We start from the raw sequence: 23,451 nt of genomic DNA on the forward strand, positions 1-23,451 counted from the left end.
GGGCGTCCAGAACATTCGGGCGGATTGGAGCTCTCGATATCTCTCCGACTCCAGCGACTGGCAGTTAGATCCAGCGGTGTTCCGTTCCTTAACGTCTCTTTGGGGGCCTTGCTGTATCGACCTGTTTGCCTCCCGCCTGAACACGCAGCGGCCACGTTTCTACAGTTGGCGCCCGGACCCGGAGGCCGAAGCTGTGGACGCGTTCCTACAGGATTGGTCACGGGGCCTGCTTTACGCTTTCCCCCCCTTCCAGCTGATTCCCAGGACCCTGATTCAAGTACGCCGTCATGCAGCGGACCTGGTTCTGCTGGTCCCGTTTTGGACTTCCCAGTCGTGGTTTCCTCACCTTCTGGAGATGATGATAGAGACCCCGTGCCTGCTCCCGACATCTCAGACTCTCCTCCGAGGTCCGAATCACCAGCTACATCCTCTTCTCCTGGACGGATCTCTGCGCCTGTTGGCGTGTCGAATTTCAGGGGACCCTGGGAGGTCCCGGGAGTTTCGGGAACAGCTAGGGTCCTTTTGGAGAACGCTTGGGCCCCAGGAACCAGAAGATCTTACAGATCTGCCTGGGGATCTTGGGATCGCTGGTGCGTGGCTAGGGACTTGGATCCCGTTTCGGCACCTGTGACGGAGATCTTGCACTTCCTATCTTCTCTCTTTTCGATCAGGGCAAGGCCTATCGCACGATCAGCCTTTTCAGGTCGGCCATTTCGGCGTCCCACCAGGGGTTTGACGGTACTCCTGCAGGGCAACATCCTTTGGTATGCCGTCTATTGCGTGGCTCTCGGATGTCTCGGCCTCCTAGACCTAGATTTTCGGCGACTTGGGACGTGTCTTTTGTTCTTTCTTTTCTATCTTCTTGGCCTCAGAATTCAGACCTGTCCTTACGGCAACTGTCGGCGAAGCTCGTCACTCTTTTCTGTCTAATCTCCTGCAAGCGGGTGTCTGACGTCCGGGCTTTGGATTATGATGCCCGCTCGTATACTCCGGAGGGGGTCTCCTTTGACATCTCTAGGAGGACCAAGTCTCACATACGCTCAGTCGCTTATCCGGCTTTCCCGGCCTCGCCTTCTCTCTGTCCGGTGGAATGCCTCAAGGAGTATGAAGCTCGCACTTCCCTTCATCGATCACGGGAGTTTTCTCATCTTTTCCTCTCTACCATTCGTCCTTTTGCCCCGGTGACCACTCCCACGCTGGCTAGGTGGATGAAGTGGATCATGGAATTGGCGGGCGTGGACACTTCCATTTTTTCGGCGCATTCCGCTAGGGGGGCATCCGCTACCTCCTTGGCGGTGTCTGGCGCCAGGTTGGAGGACATTTTGAAGTTGGCGGACTGGTCCAGGGTGTCCACGTTCAGAGAATTTTACTTCCGTCCAGGTCCTCACGTTTTCTCGTCAATCATTGAGAATTTGTCTTAACTTTGAACTTGCAATATGAGCCTCCGGGTCTTGTAATAAAATCAGGTGATTTTCCTATTTCATGACGTAAAGTCATGATTTTATTAAAGACACGGAGGCGAGTATTGCCCACCCTGAGTTCCCTCCCTATGTGTATGTTTATTATTATGACTGATGTTTATTCTACACGTGTTATTGATTTGTTGTCATGCGCATGTTGATCTTAACTCTATGAGTTTTTCCTGAGTAGGTTTATCGCAACCAGTTGATTTGGATACCTTGTCCCAATTTTGTTACTGTCATTTTCTGTTTTTCACCTTTTCAGGTTGAGACCGGCCCGGTGTGCGGTGTCTGTTGGTCTACGTCGTCGGCAGTTTGGTTCCGGCCGTTCGGTTGATGTGGACAGGACGAGGAGCATCCTTCGGCGCTGTTTCCGGCTCTTCTCGTTTCGCTTCCGGATGGAAGGTGGTTGTTGTTCCATGATGTTCTGGACTCTTGGTTTTCCGGTTCTGTTGCATGTTCGGACTTGAGTTACAAAGAAAGAGGAGGATTTGCAGGCGGAGTGGCCTGTTATACTGGGACTATGGGGAGGGGCTGTTCAAATGTTCAATATTTTCTTTTTATCTTTGCTGCTATTGGTCAGAGTAAAGAAGGAGAATAGCAATACTCGCCTCCGTGTCTTTAATAAAATCATGACTTTACGTCATGAAATAGGAAAATCACCTGATTATACAGCCACCACCTCCCCATAGTCTCTCTATGTAGTGAGCTCCCTCTAGTGGTGGCTGTATAATCTGTATGTAGTGAGCTCCCTCTAGTGGTGGCTGTGTAATCTGTATGTAGTGAGCTCCCTCTAGTGGTGGCTGTGTAATCTGTATGGAGTGAGCTCCCTCTAGTGGTGGCTGTATAATCTGTATGTAGTGAGCTCCCTCTAGTGGTGGCTGTATAATCTGTATGTAGTGAGCTCCCTCTAGTGGTGGCTGTGTAATCTGTATGTAGTGAGCTCCCTCTAGTGGTGGCTGTATGATCTGTATGTAGTGAGCTCCCTCTAGTGGTGGCTGTATGATCTGTATGTAGTGAGCTCCCTCTAGTGGTGGCTGTATGATCTGTATGTATGTTTGGCTTCATGGAAGGTTCATCAGTGTACACAACCTTTTCCCATTTTTACACTTTTTTCCGCATGGTTTATGCTCCGCAGCCTCAGGTATTGGGGCAGATTCATACTGCAGTCTTGTTTTGATTCTTAGTAAGATTCATTAGATGCAGGTCTGTTAATACATTTGATGCTTCTCCTGGCAGTGAGTGCACCAGGGAAGGGACGCTGTGCCATCTCATGGCTGGCAGATATTGGTTTTCTGCACCGCTTGCCCCCGCTCACTATATTTGTGGTTGTTACTGGTGTATGATACGTCGTTATAAATCCGACCCATTGTTCTGTCTCATATCCGGGAATTATTATATGCGGTGATGTCCTCTTAGTGCATGTGTTCGGGGATTTTTGTCAGGGGTTGCACGTCGCCTTCAGTCACATCGTCGTCGCCTCCCGATACCAGAGATTATCACCCAGCTTTCTCAGGCCCTTGAATCCTGAAGGAACCTGCGGCCAGTGAAGTGAATTACCTGCAGACACATGTGAACTCACGTGCTCCTTATTGCCAGTGATTTAGCTCAGAATCCACTAAGTGTGACCGGTAAATCTTGAAGGTGTGAATTTAGCCCGAGACATCCACATGGAAGCAAAGAAGGGAAATTAGGTTGTCAGGGGTCTGGGAAAGCTGGGTTGAGAATGGCAGCCGTATTGGTTGTCATTCTGCTTTCTTTAGCACAGATATCACTTATGATGGGAGCTCCTTGGCTGAAGAGGACAACGCAAGGTTTTCTCTTAGGACATGCTCCTGATCATGAATGTGTTTTCATCATGGTGGCTAATTATAAACGCACCCTGTTAGCGGGCGCATTCCGTTCTGCATCAGCCCCTGGCACAGTGTGGAATTCTAATGTTACAGCCTCCTGCAGCTCTGACCAGGTTAGTTAATTGCTGTTAAATATTATTTCATCTCTATCAGATTGGACGCAGGCCACACAACCATGTTTTCAGGTGTAATTCCAGCCTGACAAACAGAGGAGAAGATCTGCAGCAATGGTCTTGGAAGATGGAGGAGAGGAAAGGCAGCAATGGTCTGGGGGTACAGAGGAGAAGATCTGCAGCGATGGTGTGGGAAGATGGAGGATAGGAAAAGCAGTAATGGTCTGGGGATACGAGGAGAAGATCTGCAGCGATGGTCTGGGGGTACAGAGGAGAAGATCTGCAGCGATGGTCTTGGAAGATGGAGGAGAGGAAAGGCAGCAATGGTCTGGGGGTACAGAGGAGAAGATCTGCAGCGATGGTGTGGGGGTACAGAGGAGAAGATCTGCAGCGATGGTGTGGGAAGATGGAGGAGAGGAAAAGCAGCAATGGTCTGGGGATACGAGGAGAAGATCTGCAGCGATGGTCTGGGGGTACAGAGGAGAAGATCTGCAGCGATGGTGTGGGAAGATGGAGGAGAGGAAAAGCAGCAATGGTCTGGGGGTACAGAGGAGAAGATCTGCAGCGATGGTCTGGGAAGAGGGAGGAGAGGAAAGGCAGCAATGGTCTGGGGGTACAGAGGAGAAGATCTGCAGCGATGGTCTGGGGATACAGAGGAGAAGATCTGCAGCGATGGTCTGGGAAGATGGAGGAGAGGAAAGGCAGCAATGGTCTGGGGGTACAGAGGAGAAGATCTGCAGCGATGGTCTGGGGATACAGAAGAGAAGATCTGCAGCGATGGTCTGGGAAGATGGAGGAGAGGAAAGGCAGCAATGGTCTGTGAAGATGGAGGAGAAGAAAGGCAGCAATGGTCTGGGGTACAGAGGAGAAGATCTGCAGCGATGGTCTGGGGATACAGAAGAGAAGATCTGCAGCGATGGTCTGGGAAGATGGAGGAGAGGAAAGGCAGCAATGGTCTAGGGGTACAGAGGAGAAGATCTGCAGCGATGGTCTGGGGGTACAGAGGACAGGTGCTGCAGCAATGGTCTGGGGATACAGAGGAGAAGATCTGCAGCGATGGTCTGGGGATACATAGGAGAAGATCTGCAGCGATGGTCTGGAGAGATGGAGGAGAGGAAAGGCAGCAATGGTCTGGGGGTACAGAGAACAGGAGCTGTAGCAATGGTTTGGAGAGATGGAGGAAAGGAAAGACAACAATGGACTAGGGATGGTCTGGGGAGATGAAGGAAAGAATCTGAAGCCATGGTTTGGGGAAACAGAAGAGAGGAGCTGCGGCGATGGTCTGGGGAGATGGAGGAAAGGAGCTGAAGCCATGGTTTGGGGAAACAGAAGAGAGGAGCTGCGGCGATGGTCTGGGGAGATGGAGGAAAGGAGCTGAAGCCATGGTTTGGGGAAACAGAAGAGAGGAACTGCAACGATGGTCTGGGGAGATGGAGGAAAGGAAAGGCAGCAATGGTCTTGGAAGATGGAGGAGAGGAAAGGCAGCAATGGTCCGGGGGTACAGAGGAGAAGATCTGCAGCGATGGTCTGGGAAGATGGAGAGAAAAGGCAGCAATGGTCTTGGAAGATGGAGGAGAAGAAAGGCAGCAATGGTCTGGGAAGATGGAGGAGAAGAAAGGCAGCAATGGTCTGGGGGTACAGAGGACAGGTGCTGCAGCAATGGTCTGGGGATACAGAGGAGAAGATCTGCAGCGATGGTCTGGAGAGATGGAGGAGAGGAAAGGCAGCAATGGTCTGGGGATACAGAGGAGAAGATCTGCAGCGATGGTCTGGAGAGATGGAGGAAATGAAAGACAATAATGGACTAGGGATACAGAAGAGAGGAGCTGCGGCGATGGTCTGGGGAGATGAAGGAAAGAAGCTGAAGCAAAGATACCAGGAAATAGAGGAGACCAGCTGCCGGTATGGTTCTGTGGTTATGGGGGGGGGGGGGGGGGGGAGTTGTAGCAATGATCTAGGAAATTGGGGGAGAGGAGCAGGATCATGATAGACCTGGGGCTGTCTACCCAACTCGGGCCCCTCCCTCAATTTTAGGTTAGTTTTTTTTCTATATGAAGAGGCCGCACTGCTTCGTGAGCGCCACAGTCTCTTCCTCGGCCATATGACATCACATTCATCGTTCACGTGGCCTCGGTGCAGCTCAGTTCCATCCGAGTGATTGGGTCTGAGCTGCAGTACCCAGCACAGTGCTATCAAATGACAGCGCTGAGCAAAGAGGCTGCGGCGCTCACTGGGACATCGCGGTCTCCTCAAACACCGGATTGTCAAGGGTGCCGGGAGTCTGACCCCCACCAGTCTCATATTGATGACATATCCTGAGGATAGGCCATCAATATATTAATCCCAGAGAACCCTTTTACCTTATGTTATCTGTAGTTGTAATGACCCAGAGTGCCATTACCACTTCTTTTGACACCTTGCTATCATTTCCTATGTGCTAATATCTAATATCTAATGTATTTCATGTAATCACCTAATAACGTGCATATTTATTCCTTAAAGGGAACCTGTCTCCGGGATTTTGTGTATAGAGCTGAGGACATGGGTTGCTAGATGGCCGCTAGCACATCCGCAATACCCAGTCCCTATAGCTCTGTGTGCTTTTACGGTGTGAAAAAACGATTTGATAGATATGCAAATTAACCTGAGATGAGTCCTGTCCCTGAGATGAGTCCTGTACGTGAGATGAGTCCTGTACGTGAGATGAGTCCTGTATGTGAGATGAGTCCTGTACGTGAGATGAGTCCTGTATGTGAGAGGAGTCAGGGACAGGACTCATCTCAGGTTAATTTGCATATCTATCAAATCGTTTTTTTTACACAATAAAAGCACACAGAGCTGTGGGGACTGGGTATTGCGGATGTGCTAGCGGCCATCTAACAACCCATGTCCTCAGCTCTATACACAAAATCCCGGGGACAGGTTCCCTTTAAACTGTTATGTTCAAGTGTAATAACCTGGTCCACCAGCAGATGTCGGTAACAGCATTGGCAGTATTAGCTTCCCTGGAGAGGAATCTTTTGCTTCCTCCTAGCCCTCTGTAGCTAGAGGGAGGAGGTAAGTTAGTTACAAGTCAGTGAGTCTCTAGCCACCCTCCTTAGGGAGAGGTTGTGTTCTGGTTGCAGAGCGCTGCCTGCTCTGCTAGGCCCAGAGGCCGTGCCTCTAAAGCCTACATGGTTGCTTGTCCTCTCCTGGGCTTGCATTGCCTCCTTCCAAGCTGAGCCAAATCTTGAGGTACTCTAACGCCAGGACAAGAAGTTCCTAGGACTATAAGTAAGAGACAGACTACAGCTAACTTAAGTTCCAAGCATAGCAGAGCTGAGAGAGCTACCGCATAGCAGAGTAGTATTTGCCTGCCACAGTCAAGCCAATACCTGCTGATGACCAATATATCATTTGGAAGCTGTTTGGATTAGCAATTTATGGCAAGTAAAAGCAACTGTGCAACAGTACTACAAAGTCTGGACTCCACTTATTCCACTTGTTCATCATCCAAGTTCAACTACCTCTTTCGCACAGCTTTGTACCACATCACATCTGGGATCCACGGATATCCAGGTAGGAACACCGTGACATGTGTACATGACATCTACAGAGACTGTAGGCCACCCTGCACCACTCTGGCAATCCTACCTCTGGGTACCAACATTACCATCTACAAAGGGAGCCTTGTGCTTCCGCTGCTTAACCGCAGCTGGCGTCACGATTACTTGTTCTATAGGAGGGACATATTTCGTGGAAACCTCCTAAGGGGCAAGGGATACCCCAGGCGTGGCCCTTTAGTGGGATGTTGCATCAAAAAGGCATCACAAACAGAATTCTGACAAAACCATACTGTGTGCCGCATACTCTAAAGAACAGGAGTCAAACAACACAATTGTGTGCCCACCAACTTTATTTACCTGTTGGATTTACAAATCTGCCTTGGAAAGTGACTTTAATGACTTTGTTGCGGAGCGACCGGTGCAAAACGCTGCGCCAGCGCCCAAAGAGTTAAATCGCCATTTTTACAGTCTATGGAGCAGCATCTTCTTTGTGCCCAGAGGCGTGAAAGTCCAGGAACTCCCCCTCTGGAAGCACGAAAACCAAGCCCTGCCCACAGGGAACTATTTTGAATCATGGAGGGAGGAAGTGAGGACTCTCCACCCCTACGGCCCCTCCTTCATCTCCAGCTTTAACCCGCGAAAGTGATGACAACATGGTGGACCTTGAGCGGCCCCGATGGAGGATCGGACTGCCGGAGCAACAGCCAGTCCCTGAATGAGAGCCACAAGAAGGAGGAATGGGATACAAAGTGTCTTCCGCCATATGGACCCTGTGGTACGTCCGCGCCTGATCTGGGCACCACTGGCAGGTGACCCGGTACACGAAGAGCCTAAAGACCCGGTACACGAAGAGCAGACGGTGCTTCAAAGTGAGGAAGAGGGCCCAGTTCGTAAAGCCCAAGTGCGGCTGGGAAGCATGGCTCTACCCCTCCGGATGTACGAAGAAAACGTCGACCTTGTCCACAAAGTCCACAAGGAGTACATTTCGCACCAGTATTCCTATTGGCCGCAGACTTCAGCCCCGATTCCGGAGGAGATTATAGCATAACGGAACCGCAGTGTGGAAAAACAGGTGGTGCCTGGCCCAGCAGGAGCATCTCGAGAAGGTCCCATGGATCAGGACCCACCTCTGCAGGAGTCTGATCGCGGTCAAGTCCCGACTCGCCCATGGGAGCGAGAGAGATTCAGGACCATCGGGAGGAAGAAACCTTACCAGGGTGAGGGTCCTGCTCGCCAGTAGAGCTGGACCATCTCATCAGTTCAATACTAAACTGACTTTGGGAGCCACGGTGTGGACTGCGTCTGAGAGGTGAGGACAGGTGCACTCTGCGGTCTTACTAAACCCTCATACTGATATAAAAAAGAGAGATTAGCCAACATATCCTACTGTGGAGGACATGTCTGAGCCCGAGCACCGCGCCAAGGTTTCTCAAGTAGCTCGGGACCTAACGCTAAACCTACCTGTGCCGTATGGGCAATACCAGGAGCCAGTGGGCAGATTACAGGATGTGACCATGCATACAATGGGAGGAAGGAGAGAGCGCTGAGCCCCACTCAAGACTGGCTGATAGAGCCCGGGCCTCACAGGTGGATGGAAATAAAGGTGGTCTGGAGAGATGGAGGAAATGAAAGACAATAATGGACTAGGGATACAGAAGAGAGGAGCTGCGGCGATGGTCTGGGGAGATGAAGGAAAGAAGCTGAAGCAAAGATACCAGGAAATAGAGGAGACCAGCTGCCGGTATGGTTCTGTGGTTATGGGGGGGGGGGGGGGGGGGGAGTTGTAGCAATGATCTAGGAAATTGGGGGAGAGGAGCAGGATCATGATAGACCTGGGGCTGTCTACCCAACTCGGGCCCCTCCCTCAATTTTAGGTTAGTTTTTTTTCTATATGAAGAGGCCGCACTGCTTCGTGAGCGCCACAGTCTCTTCCTCGGCCATATGACATCACATTCATCGTTCACGTGGCCTCGGTGCAGCTCAGTTCCATCCGAGTGATTGGGTCTGAGCTGCAGTACCCAGCACAGTGCTATCAAATGACAGCGCTGAGCAAAGAGGCTGCGGCGCTCACTGGGACATCGCGGTCTCCTCAAACACCGGATTGTCAAGGGTGCCGGGAGTCTGACCCCCACCAGTCTCATATTGATGACATATCCTGAGGATAGGCCATCAATATATTAATCCCAGAGAACCCTTTTACCTTATGTTATCTGTAGTTGTAATGACCCAGAGTGCCATTACCACTTCTTTTGACACCTTGCTATCATTTCCTATGTGCTAATATCTAATATCTAATGTATTTCATGTAATCACCTAATAACGTGCATATTTATTCCTTAAAGGGAACCTGTCTCCGGGATTTTGTGTATAGAGCTGAGGACATGGGTTGCTAGATGGCCGCTAGCACATCCGCAATACCCAGCAGGAGCATCTCGAGAAGGTCCCATGGATCAGGACCCACCTCTGCAGGAGTCTGATCGCGGTCAAGTCCCGACTCGCCCATGGGAGCGAGAGAGATTCAGGACCATCGGGAGGAAGAAACCTTACCAGGGTGAGGGTCCTGCTCGCCAGTAGAGCTGGACCATCTCATCAGTTCAATACTAAACTGACTTTGGGAGCCACGGTGTGGACTGCGTCTGAGAGGTGAGGACAGGTGCACTCTGCGGTCTTACTAAACCCTCATACTGATATAAAAAAGAGAGATTAGCCAACATATCCTACTGTGGAGGACATGTCTGAGCCCGAGCACCGCGCCAAGGTTTCTCAAGTAGCTCGGGACCTAACGCTAAACCTACCTGTGCCGTATGGGCAATACCAGGAGCCAGTGGGCAGATTACAGGATGTGACCATGCATACAATGGGAGGAAGGAGAGAGCGCTGAGCCCCACTCAAGACTGGCTGATAGAGCCCGGGCCTCACAGGTGGATGGAAATAAAGGCTCATTCAGACTAGGAGTTTCTACACCTCCAAACAATTCTATATATACAGTTACAAGAAAAGTATGTGAACCCTTTTGAATGATCTGGATTTCTGTACAAATTGGTCAGAAAATGTGATCTGATCTTCATCTAAGTCACAACAATAGACAATCACAGTCGGCTTAACCTAATAACACACAAAGAGTTAAATGTTACCATGTTTTTATTGAACACACCATGTAAACATCCACAGTGCAGGTGGAAAAAGTATGTGAACCCCTAGACTAATGATATCTCCAAGAGCTGATTGGAGTGAGGTGTCAGCCAACTGGAGTCCAATCAATGAGATGAGATGGATTTATGATCGGCCCTTTAAGACTGTAATAAATGTGGTTTGACGGTAGCAGTTTATCCGTCAGTAAGCAGCTTTACAAAAGTCGCACATCTTTACGAAAAAGTCGCACGTTTTTATGAAAAAGTCGCATGTTCTATTAAAAAGTCTCATAAGATAAGCATGGTCCTCACCGGAGTGAAATTGCGACTTTTTTGCGACTTTTTAAATAGTCCCAATAGTAAATCTGTCTAGAGATTCATTTACATAAGAAAACTGGCGAGCATAGTGCAGAGCAGAAAAAAGTCGCAAATTTGTGCGCAGTTTTAGCGTTTGCGCATTTTTTGGGGACTTTTTCACTCCATTCTTCTGACCTGAGCTAATGATAAATCTTGGCCCTATGTGTGGAGAGAAAGAGGCACAGCACACCAACCTCAAAACCTCATCCCAACTGTGAGGTATGGTGGTGGGGGCATCATGGTTTGGGGCTGCTTGGCTGCGTCAGGGCCTGGACAGATTGCTATCATCGAAGGAAAAATGAATTCCCAAGTTTATCAAGACATTTTGCAGGAGAACTTAAGGCCATCTGTCCACCAGCTGAAGCTCAACAGAAGATGGTGCTGCAACAGGACAACGACCCAAAGCATAGAAGTAAATCAACAACAGAATGGCTTAAACAGAAGAAAATCCGCCTTCTGGAGCGGCCCAGTCAGAGTCCTGACCTCAACCCGAGTGAGATGCTGTGGCAGGACCTCAAGAAAGCAATTCACACCAGACATCCCGAGAATATTGCTGAACTGAAACAGGTCTGTAAAGAGGAATGGTGAAGAATTACTCCTGACCGTTGTGCCCGTCTGATCTGCAACTACAGGGAACGTTTGGTGGAAGTTATTGCTGCCAAAGGAGGTTCAGCCAGTTATTAAATCCAGGGGTTCACATACTTTTTCCATCTGCCCTGTGAATGGTTACATGGTGTGTTCAATAAAAACATGGTAACATTTAACTCTTTGTGTGTTATTAGTTAAGCCGACTGTGATTGTCTATTGTTGTGACTGAGAGGAAGATCAGATCACATTTTAGGACCAATTTGTGCAGAAATCTATATCATTCCAAAGGGTTCACATACTTTTTCTTGCAACTGTAAACTACTAATTGGGGTGGTGATGAAAAGCAGGAAGTGCTAAACCCCATATGCAGTGGTGCATCTATACCGGGTGGGGGCCTTTATTTCCATCCACAGGCAGCATTGTAGTGCACCTGTGAGGCCCGGGCTATATCCGCCAGTCTTGTGTGGGGCTCAGCGCTCTCTCCCTCCTCCCATTGTAAGCATGGCTGCATGCTGGAGGTAACTTGGCGTTTGCTGTGAGTCGGACCTTGCGCGCCTGTAATTCGCCCACTGGCTCCTGGTATTGCCCATACGGCACAGGTAGGTTTAGCGTTAGGTCCCGAGCTACTTGAGAAGCCTTGGCGCGGTGCTCCGGCTCAGACGTGTCCTCCACAGTAGGATATGTTGGCTAATTTTACATCAGTATGAGGATGTATTAAGACCGCAGAGCGCACCTGTCTTTGTAAAAGTTATTGTTATTTTGTTTGATTGTTTATCACATCCACACATTTGCTATCCTGTGTAGGATGTCTATTGTGGTACTTGTGGTCCGCTGCGGGCATCCTCCATTGTATGCATTTTTGCAGGGGATCGCCATTAGCAGCGGACCACAAGTGCAGGATCTGCCCCCCCGGTATAGATGCGCCACTGCACATGGGGTTGAGCACTTCCTGCTTTTCATTACCGCGCCAATCTGTAGTTTGTACCCTGTTTCGTCCTCATCCTCTGACCACTTGCAGTAAGGACTCCCCCAACTACAAATACCTCCAAGTTGCGCTCAACAGCGCCACCTACCTTTATTTCCTCCCCCCCCCCCCCCTTTCAGGTTATTTGGGAGCCTATTGCTGATGGTTGTTATGACCTGTGCTGCTACATTATTACCAACTAATGACATTGTTCCCATGGATTCCCGTTGTTTTACCTTGGATTACAAAAAACTTTGATTGCACTTAAAGTGACAGTGTAATGCACTTTATCTTCAAGAACAGAAGAAAGAGACTCTAAAGTGATTTGTTTGCACTACCATTTATTGCAAAAGTATTCACCCCCGTGTCTTTTTTTCATGTTTTGTTACATTACAGCCCTAAGTTCAATGTTTTGTTAATCTGAATTGTATGTTATGGATCAGAACACAAGTCGGTGAAGTGAAATGAGAAAAATAAATAAATAAGACTATTGTTTAGAAATAGAAAACAGAATATTGTCCTGTGCGTATGTATTCACCCCCTTTGTTAGGAAGCCCATAAAAAGCTCTGGTGCAACCGATTACCTTCAGAAGTCACATGATTAGTGCCATGATGTCACCTGTGTGCAATCTCAGTGTCACATGATTAGTGAGATGATGTCACCTGTGTGCAATCTCAGTGTCACATGATTAGTGAGATGATGTCACCTGTGTGCAATCTCAGTGTCACATGATTAGTGAGATGATGTCACCTGTGTGCAATCTCAGTGTCACATGATGTCACCTGTGTGCAATCTCAGTGTCACATGATGTCACCTGTGTGCAATCTCAGTGTCACATGACCTGTCATTACATATACACCCCAGAGGCTGCAGCACCTAAGCCAGAGGCATCACTGACCACACACTGCCATGAAGACTGTTAAAGGATATATTAATTATTAATAATTAATATTCATAAGTAGGCGTGAGTCGTCTTCTGATGACTCCGCCTATCTATAACTAAAGTAAAATGACCTCTTTAGCTAATTGTCTAACTATCTCTGTTCCCTATCTGCTGCTACTACGGCGACTATATACGGCTATCCGCTGCGTTCTGAACACTAAAGTATATTTATTAACACAATAACACGTCTACAGTCTACTAATGCGCTATATCTATATATATTCATATATCAATGGGTATAAATAGATATACATATGGACGCACACACCACAGTACAGCAATAGCACTGCAATAAGCACCTGGCTACACTACACACAGTACAATATAATACACAATTCCACCCCAAATCTACCTAAACAACGCACTTACACACATGATATCAGCAGCAGCCCCCACCCACCTGGCTACACACTGTCCCTATGGGGAGTAACACAATCCAGCACTGCAAGGGTTAATTACCGAAAGGGTTAACCCAGGGTTGGTGGGTTAACACAGGGTAATGGCCGATGCAGGGATTGCTGGGGATGCAGGGGTTAATGCTCTGCAGGACAGGGATAGGGTACAGGGCAAGAATGCTGCAGAGGTTCAGGGCAGCAGTAAAGGGGTTAATATACGGCTGTACAGGGAGGCAAGGCAGCAGTAAAGGGGTTAACAAATGGGGTTATGCAGGGGTTACTGGACAGAATGCAGGGAAGGATATGGGCAGAAGGGGTTACTGCAGTACTCGGCCAGATGTCTATGTAGCCATCCAGGGTTCTCCAGGGGATGCAATGCACGTGGCTCCCTTCTTCCTGCGCTCTTTAATGGGGGCTGCCCTCTCCTCCTTCCCCGTTCCTTTCTTCCATGGGGGAGGCCGGTCTACTCCCTGAGCGCAGCGTCGCCTGCCCTCTTCCTCTTGTGGGGGGATCTTCTCTGAGCGCTGCCTGCGCTCTTCTTCTATGCCGGTCTGTCAGGGTGTTGACTGGGCTGAGCGCTGGCTGCGCTCTCTTTCCTCCTGAGCGCAGCGCAGTGTGCCCTCTCTTATGGACGGGTGACCGGGTTTCTGTCCTCTTAAGCACCGCACGGCCGGGGTATTTAAACCCAGCCGCGCTCGCTCCCATCTTCCAGCGCTGCAGGCGTGTGCACACACGCCTGCAGACAAGGACACATGGGCTGGCGCAGCGAAATGACGTCACTACACCAGTCCGCGCGTCCCTGCACGTGCATCTAAGGAGCGCTTCCAGGCGAGCATCTCTTTGATCTTCCTGCCTGTTAAGCACCTGCATATCTCAGGTGCTGTAATTTCCGCATCGGGGATATGCAACACACAGAGGCAGCGGACATTTGTTCTCCTATCTCTGTCATGTGAACCATCTCTGGCCCTGCTGGGGATGTTTAACAAAGGCACCGGAATCTATTGATCCCTTGCCCTTTGAAGTTACCAGAGACTGGACATGAATGTCCGGCCATCTGGTGCCATCTCCACCTCATGCAGGAATAGGGGGGGGGCGCAGTGACGGGGGACATTACTGGCCACATCTAAGCACATATCACTATATAGATGTTTGGGGCCCAAATATATACATATACAGTCGTGGCCAAAAGTTTTGAGAATGACACAAATATTAGTTTTCACAGAGTTTGCTGCTAAACTGCTTTTAGATCTTTGTTTCAGTTGTTTCTGTGATGTAGTGAAATATAATTACTTGCACTTCATACGTTTCAAAGGCTTTTATCGACAATTACATGACATTTATGCAGAGTCAGTATTTGCAGTGTTGGCCCTTCTTTTTCAGGACCTCTGCAATCACGACTTCTCCGGACAAGCCTTTCTCCTGATGCCCCAAACAATCGGAAAGAGGCTTCATCGGAGAATATGACTTTGCCCCAGTCCTCAGCCGTCCATTCACCATATTTTCTGCAGAAGATCAATCTGTCCCTGATGTTTTTTTGGGAGAGAAGTGGCTTCTTTGCTGCCCTTCTTGACACCAGGCCATCTTCCAAAAGTCTTGGCCTCTCTGTGCGAGCAGATGCGCTCACACCTGCCTGCTGCCATTCCTGAGCAAGCGCTGCACTGGTGGCACTCCGATCCCGCAGCTGACTCCTCTTTAGGAGACGATCCTGGCGCTTGCTGGACTTTCTTGGACGCCCTGAAGCCTTCTCAACAAGAATTGAACCTCTTTCGTTGAAGTTCTTGATGATCCTATAAATTGTTGATTGAGGTGCAATCTTAGTAGCCACAATATCCTTGCCTGTGAAGCCATTTTTATACAACGCAATGATGGCTGCACGCGTTCCTTTGCAGGTCACCATGGTTAACAATGGAAGAACAATAATTTCAAGCATCACCCTCCTTTTAACAGGTCAAGTCTGCCATTTTACCCCAATCAGCCTGACATAATGATCTCCAGCCTTGTGCTCGTCAACATTCTCCCCTGAGTTACCAAGACGATTACTGAAATGATCTCAGCAGGTCCTTTAATGACAGCAATGAAATGCAGTGGAAAGTTTTTTTGGGGATTAAGTTAATTTTCATGGCAAAGAAGGACGATGCAATTCATCTGATCGCTCTTCATAACATTCTGGAGTAGATGCAAATTGCTATTATAAAAACCTAAGCAGCAACTTTTCCAATTTCCAATATTTATGTAATTCTCAAAACTTTTGGCCACGACTGATATATACTCAATATAAACCTGGGCATAAATGGGCAGCTATAAGTCCACATACATATATATATATATATATATATATATATATATGTAACCTGGACACCCACCGGCCATACAGGAAGTAAATATCCCTATTGGCCATATAAGAGGCCAATATATATACAGATATACTGTACATATATATCAATGAAGGGGCAGATACATATATATCTATATATTCACCCACCAGACTTCCCTCTACAAAGACCAGGGAACTCTCCAAACAAGTAAGGGACAATGTTGTGGAGAAGTACAACTCAGTGTTAGGTTATAAAATTATATCCAAATCTTTGATGATCCCCAGGAGCTCCATCAAATCTATCATAACCAAATGGAAAGAAGATGGCACAACAGCAAACCTGCCCAGAGACGGCCGCCACCAAAACTCACGGACCAGGCAAGGAGGGCATTAATCAGAGAGGCAGCACAGAGACCTAAGGTGACCCTGGAGGAGCTGCAGAGTTCCACAGCAGAGACTGGAGGATCTGTACAGAGGACGACAATAAGCCGTACGCTCCGTAGAGTTGGGCTTTATGGCAGTTGGAGACTCCGAAACTCCGAAAATGTATGGAGGACGGGGCTCTGGTCTGAGGGGACTAACATTGGACTTTTTGGCCATCAAAGAAAACGCTATGTCTGGCGCAAACCCAACACATCACATCACCCAAAGAGCACCATCCCCACAGTGAGACCTGGTGGTGGCAGCATCCTGCTGGGGGATGGGACTGGGGAACTGGTCAGAGCTGAGGGGAAGATGGATGGTTCTAAATACAGGGATATTCTTGAGCAGAACCTGCCCCACTCTGTGCGTGATCTGAGGCTAGGACGGAGGTTCACCTTCCAGCAGGACAATGACCCCAAACACACGGCTAAAGCAACACTTGTGGTTTAAGGGGAAACATGTAAATGTGTTGGAATGGCCGAGTCACAGCCCAGATCTCAGTCCAATAGAAGATCTGTGGTCAGACGTAAAGATCGCTGTTCACAAGCCCAAACATCCGACCTGAAGGAGCCGGAGCCGTTCTGTAAGGAGGAACGGGCAACAATCCCAGCGGTCAGATGTGGCGACTGCTCCTAGAGACTTATCCAGAGCAACTTGGAGCTGTGATTGCCGCAAAAGGCGGCTCTACAAAGTACTGACTTTAGGGGGTGAATAGTTCTGCACATTGACCTTTTCTGTTATTTTCTCCTATTTGTTGTTTGCTTCACAATAAATAAATAAAAATACATCTTCAAAGTTGTCGGCAGGTTCTGTAATTACATGATGCAAATCCATAAACAATCCATGTGAATTCCAGGTTGTGAGGCACCAAAACATGAAAAAAGTCAGGGGGGTGAATACTTTTGCAAGGCACTGTACTGCTTACATCCAGTGCCATCTCCTGTCATGTAGACCTTCTCTTTCCTTTTCTCCTCCGTTTGACCCAGACTGCCATGACTAATTTTTTCAGCCACATCTCGTCTCTGCAGAGTTTGTTACACATACACGTTAGATTTCTCCTAATTGAGGTCATTTATTAGAAATGGATCAGTCGCCCATAGCAACCAGATTCCATCTTTCATTTTCCAAAGGAGCTGTGAGTAATGAAAGGAGGAATCTGATTGGCTGCTATGGGCGACAAAGCCGGTTCTGCGTTACACCAGTTTGAGAAATGACCCCAAATGTCCCTTAGAGTGTCTGCAGTAAAAATAATAACAACACCCTATATATTGTGCTCCAGGTAATAATCCCTGTATAGTGTCCCCGAAAATAATGTCCCCTAATATGTCCCTGTAATAGAAATGTCCCTACAGTTCCTCCCCAATAGCAAAGTCTCCCCCACTGCCCCCATAAAGTAATTTCCCCCACACTGCCCCCATATAGTAATTTCCCCCACACTGCCCCATATAGTAATTTCCCCCACACTGCCCCATATAGTAATTTCCCCCACACTGCCCCATATAGTAATTTCCCCCACACTGCCCCCATATAGTAATTTCCCCCACACTGCTCCATATAGTAATGTCCCCCCACACTGCCCCATATAGTAATTTCCCCCACACTGCCCCATATAGTAATTTCCCCCACACTGCTCCATATAGTAATGTCCCCCCACACTGCCCCATATAGTAATGTCCCCCACACTGCCCCATATAGTAATTTACCCCACACTGCCCCATATAGTAATTTCCCCCACACTGCCCCATATAGTAATTTCCCCCACACTGCTCCATATAGTAATGTCCCCCACACTGCCCCATATAGTAATTTCCCCCACACTGCCCCATATAGTAATTTCCCCCACAATGCCCCATATAGTAATTTCCCCCACACTGCCCCATATAGTAATTTCCTCCACACTGCCCCATATAGTAATTTCCCCCACACTGCCACATATAGTAATTCTCCCCACACTGCCCCATATAGTAATTTTCCCCACACTGCCCCATATATAATTCCCCCCACTGCCCCATATAGTAATTTCCCCCACACTGCTCCATATAGTAATTTCCCACACACTGCTCCATATAGTAATTTCCCCCACACTGCCCCATATAGTAATTTCCCCCCACTGCCCCATATAGTAATTTCCCCCACACTGCCCCATATAGTATTTTCCCCCCACTGCCCCATATAGTAATTTCCCCCACACTGCCCCATATAGTAATTTCCCCCACACTGCCCCATATAGTAATTTCCCCACACTGCCCCATATAGTAATTCCCCCCACACTGCCCCATATAGTAATTTCCCCCACACTGCCCCATATAGTAATTTCCCCCACACTGCCCCATATAGTAATTTCCCCCACACTGCCCCATATAGTAATTTCCCCCACACTGCCCCATATAGTAATTTCCCCCACACTGCCCCATATAGTAATTTCCCCCACTGCCCCATATAGTAATTTCCCCCACACTGCCCATATAGTAATTTCCCCACACTGCCCCATATAGTAATTTCCCCCACACTGCCCCATATAGTAATTTCCCCCACACTGCCCCATATAGTAATTTCCCCCACACTGCCCCATATAGTAATTTCCCCCACACTGCCCATATAGTAATTTCCCCCACACTGCCCCATATAGTAATTTCCCCCACACTGCCCCATATAGTAATTTCCCCCACACTGCCCCATATAGTAATTTCCCCCCACACTGCCCCATATAGTAATTCCCCCACACTGCCCTCATATAGTAATTTCCCCCACACTGCCCCATATAGTAATTTCCCCACACTGCCCCATATAGTAATTTCCCCCACACTGCCACCCTATAGTAATTTCCCCCCACACTGCCCCATATAGTAATTTCCCCACACTGCCCCATATAGTAATTTCCCCCACACTGCCTCCATATAGTAATTTCCCCCACACTGCCCCCATTATAGTAATTTCCCCCACACTGCCCTCATATAGTAATTTCCCCCACCCATAGTTCCCCCACTGCTCCTATAGTAATTTCCCCCACACTGCCCATATAGTAATTTCCCCACACTGCCCCATATAGTAATTTCCCCCACACTGCCCCATATAGTAATTTCCCCCACACTGCCCCATATAGTAATTTCCCCCACACTGCCCCATATAGTAATTTCCCCCACACTGCCCCATATAGTAATTTCCCCCCACTGCCCCATATAGTAATTTTCCCCCACACTGCCCCATATAGTAATTTCCCCCACACTGCCCCATATAGTAATTTCCCCCACACTGCCCTATAGTAATTTCCCCCACACTGCCCCATATAGTAATTTCCCCCACACTGCCCCATATAGTAATTTCCCCCACACTGCCCCATATAGTAATTTCCCCCACACTGCCCCATATAGTAATTTCCCCCACACTGCCCCATAGTAATTTCCCCACACTGCCCCATATAGTAATTTCCCCCACACTGCCCATATAGTAATTTCCCCACACTGCCCATATAGTAATTTCCCCCACACTGCCCCATATAGTAATTTCCCCCACACTGCCCCATATAGTAATTTCCCCCACACTGCCCCATATAGTAATTTCCCCCACACTGCCCCATATAGTAATTTCCCCCACACTGCCCCATATAGTAATTTCCCCCACACTGCCCCTTATAGTAATTTACCCCACACTGCCCCTTATAGTAATTTCCCCCACCCTGCCCCATATAGTAATTTCCCCACACACTGCCCCATATAGTAATTTCCCCCACACTGCCCCATATAGTAAGTTCCCCCACACTGCCCCATATAGTAATTTCCCCCACACTGCCCCATATAGTAATTTCCCCCACACCTGCCCCATATAGTAATTTCCCCACACTGCTCCCATATAGTAATTTCCCCCACACTGCCCCATATAGTAATTTCCCCCCACACTGCCCCATATAGTAATTTCCCCCACACTGCCCCATATAGTAATTTCCCCCACACTGCCCCATATAGTAATTTCCCCACACTGCCCCATATAGTAATTTCTCCCCACACTGCCCCATATAGTAATTTCCCCCACACTGCCCCATATAGTAATTTCCCCACACTGCCCCATATAGTAATTTCCCCCACACTGCCCCATATAGTAATTTCCCCCACACTGCCACCATAGTAGTAATTTCCCCCCACACTGCCCCCATATAGTAATTTCCTCCACACTTGCCCCATATAGGTAATTTTCCCCCACAATTGCTCCCCTATAGTAATTTCCCCCACACTGCCCATATAGTAATTTCTCCCCAAACTGCCCCAATATAGTTAATTTCCCCCACACTGCCCCCATATAGTAATTTCCCCCCACACTGTCCCATAGAGTAATTTTCCCCCGCCCCCATATATTAATTTCTCCCACACTGGGCTCCCATATACGTAATTTCCCCCACACTCTGCCCCCATAGTAATTTTTTCCCCACACTGCCCCATATAGTAATTTCCCCCACACTGCCCATATAGTAAGTTTCCCACACACTGCCCCATATAGTAATTTCCCCCACACTGCACCCATATAGTAATTTCCACCACACTGTCCCCATATAGTAATTTCCCCCACACTGCCCCCATATAGTAATTTCCCCCACACCTGTCCCTCATATAGTAATGTTCCCCCACACGGCCCCAATATAGTAATTTCCCCCACACTGCCCCCATATAGTAATTTCCCCCACACTTGCACCCCCCATAGAGTCATTTCCCCCACACTGCCCCATATAGTAATTTCCCCACACTGCCCCATATAGTAATTTCCCCCACACTGCCATATAGTAATTGCCCCCACACTGCCACCATATAGTAATTTCCGCCACACTGCCCCATATAGTAATTTCCCCCACACTGCCCCATATAGTAATTTCCCCCACACTGCCCCATATAGTAATTTCCCCCACACTGCCCCATATAGTAATTTCCCCCACACTGCCCCATATAGTAATTTCCCCCACACTGCCCCATATAGTAATTTCCCCACACTGCCCCATATAGTAATTTCCCCCACACTGCCCCATATAGTAATTTCCCCACACTGCCCCATATAGTAATTTCCCCCACTGCCCCATATAGTAATTTCCCCCACACTGCCCCATATAGTAATTTCCCCCACACTGCCCCATATATAGTAATTTCCCCCACACTGCCCCATATAGTAATTTCCCCACACTGCCCCATATAGTAATTTCCCCACACTGCCCCATATAGTAATTTCCCCCACACTGCCCCATATAGTAATTTCCCCACACTGCCCCATATAGTAATTTCCCCCACACTGCCCCATATAGTAATTTCCCCCACACTGCCCCATATAGTAATTTCCCCCACACTGCCCCATATAGTAATTTCCCCCACACTGCCCCATATAGTAATTTCCCCCCACTGCCCCATATAGTAATTTCCCCCACACTGCCCCATATAGTAATTTCCCACACTGCCCCAAATAGTAATTTACCCCACACTGCCCCATTTAGTAATTTTACCCACACTGCCCCCTATAGTAATTTCCCCACACTGCCCCATATAGTAATTTCCCCCACACTGCCCCATATAGTAATTTCCCCCACACTGCCCCATATAGTAATTTCCCCCACACTGCCCCATATAGTAATTTCCCCACACTGCCCCATATAGTAATTTCCCCCACACTGCCCCATAGTAATTTCCCCCACACTGCCCCATATAGTAATTTCCCCCACACTGCCCCATATAGTAATTTCCCCCACACTGCCCCATATAGTAATTTCCCCACACTGCCCCATATAGTAATTTCCCCCACACTGCCCCATATAGTAATTTCCCCCACACTGCCCCATATAGTAATTTCCCCCACACTGCCCCATATAGTAATTTCCCCCACACTGCCCCATATAGTAATTTCCCCCACACTGCCCCATATAGTAATTTCCCCACACTGCCCCATATAGTAATTTCCCCCACACTGCCCCATATAGTAATTTCCCCACACTGCCCCATATAGTAATTTCCCCCACACTGCCCCATATAGTAATTTCCCCCACACTGCCCATATAGTAATTTCCCCCACACTGCCCCATATAGTAATTTCCCCCACACTGCCCCATATAGTAATTTCCCCCACACTGCCCATATAGTAATTTCCCCCACACTGCCCCATATAGTAATTTCCCCCACTGCCCCATATAGTAATTTCCCCACACTGCCCCATATAGTAATTTCCCCCACACTGCCCCATATAGTAATTTCCCCCACACTGCCCCATATAGTAATTTCCCCCACACTGCCCCATATAGTAATTTCCCCCACACTGCCCCATATAGTAATTTCCCACACTGCCCCATATAGTAATTTCCCCACACTGCCCCATATAGTAATTTCCCCCACACTGCCCCATATAGTAATTTCCCCCACACTGCCCCATATAGTAATTTCCCCCACACTGCCCCATATAGTAATTTCCCCCACACTGCCCCATATAGTAATTTCCCCCACACTGCCCCATATAGTAATTTCCCCCACACTGCCCCATATAGTAATTTCCCCCACACTGCCCCATATAGTAATTTCCCCCACACTGCCCCATAGTAATTTCCCCCACACTGCCCCATATAGTAATTTCCCCCACACTGCCCCATATAGTAATTTCCCCCACTGCCCCATATAGTAATTTCCCCACACTGCCCCATATAGTAATTTCCCCACACTGCCCCATATAGTAATTTCCCCCACACTGCCCCATATAGTAATTTCCCCCACACTGCCCCATATAGTAATTTCCCCCACACTGCCCATATAGTAATTTCCCCCACACTGCCCCATATAGTAATTTCCCCCACACTGCCCCATATAGTAATTTCCCCCACACTGCCCCATATAGTAATTTCCCCCACACTGCCCCATATAGTAATTTCCCCCACACTGCCCCATATAGTAATTTCCCCCACTGCCCCATATAGTAATTTCCCCCACTGCCCCATATAGTAATTTCCCCCACACTGCCCCATATAGTAATTTCCCCACACTGCCCCATATAGTAATTTCCCCCACACTGCCCCATATAGTAATTTCCCCCACACTGCCCCATATAGTAATTTCCCCCACACTGCCCCATATAGTAATTTCCCCCACACTGCCCCATATAGTAATTTCCCCCACTGCCCCATATAGTAATTTCCCCCACACTGCCCCATATAGTAATTTCCCCACACTGCCCCATATAGTAATTTCCCCCACACTGCCCCATATAGTAATTTCCCCCACACTGCCCCATATAGTAATTTCCCCCACACTGCCCCATATAGTAATTTCCCCCACACTGCCCCATATAGTAATTTCCCCCACACTGCCCCATATAGTAATTTCCCCCACTGCCCCATATAGTAATTTCCCCCA

The sequence above is a fragment of the Bufo gargarizans genome, chromosome 6 (genome assembly GCF_014858855.1).
Source record: "Bufo gargarizans isolate SCDJY-AF-19 chromosome 6, ASM1485885v1, whole genome shotgun sequence".
In the NCBI taxonomy this organism is placed as follows: domain Eukaryota; kingdom Metazoa; phylum Chordata; class Amphibia; order Anura; family Bufonidae; genus Bufo; species Bufo gargarizans.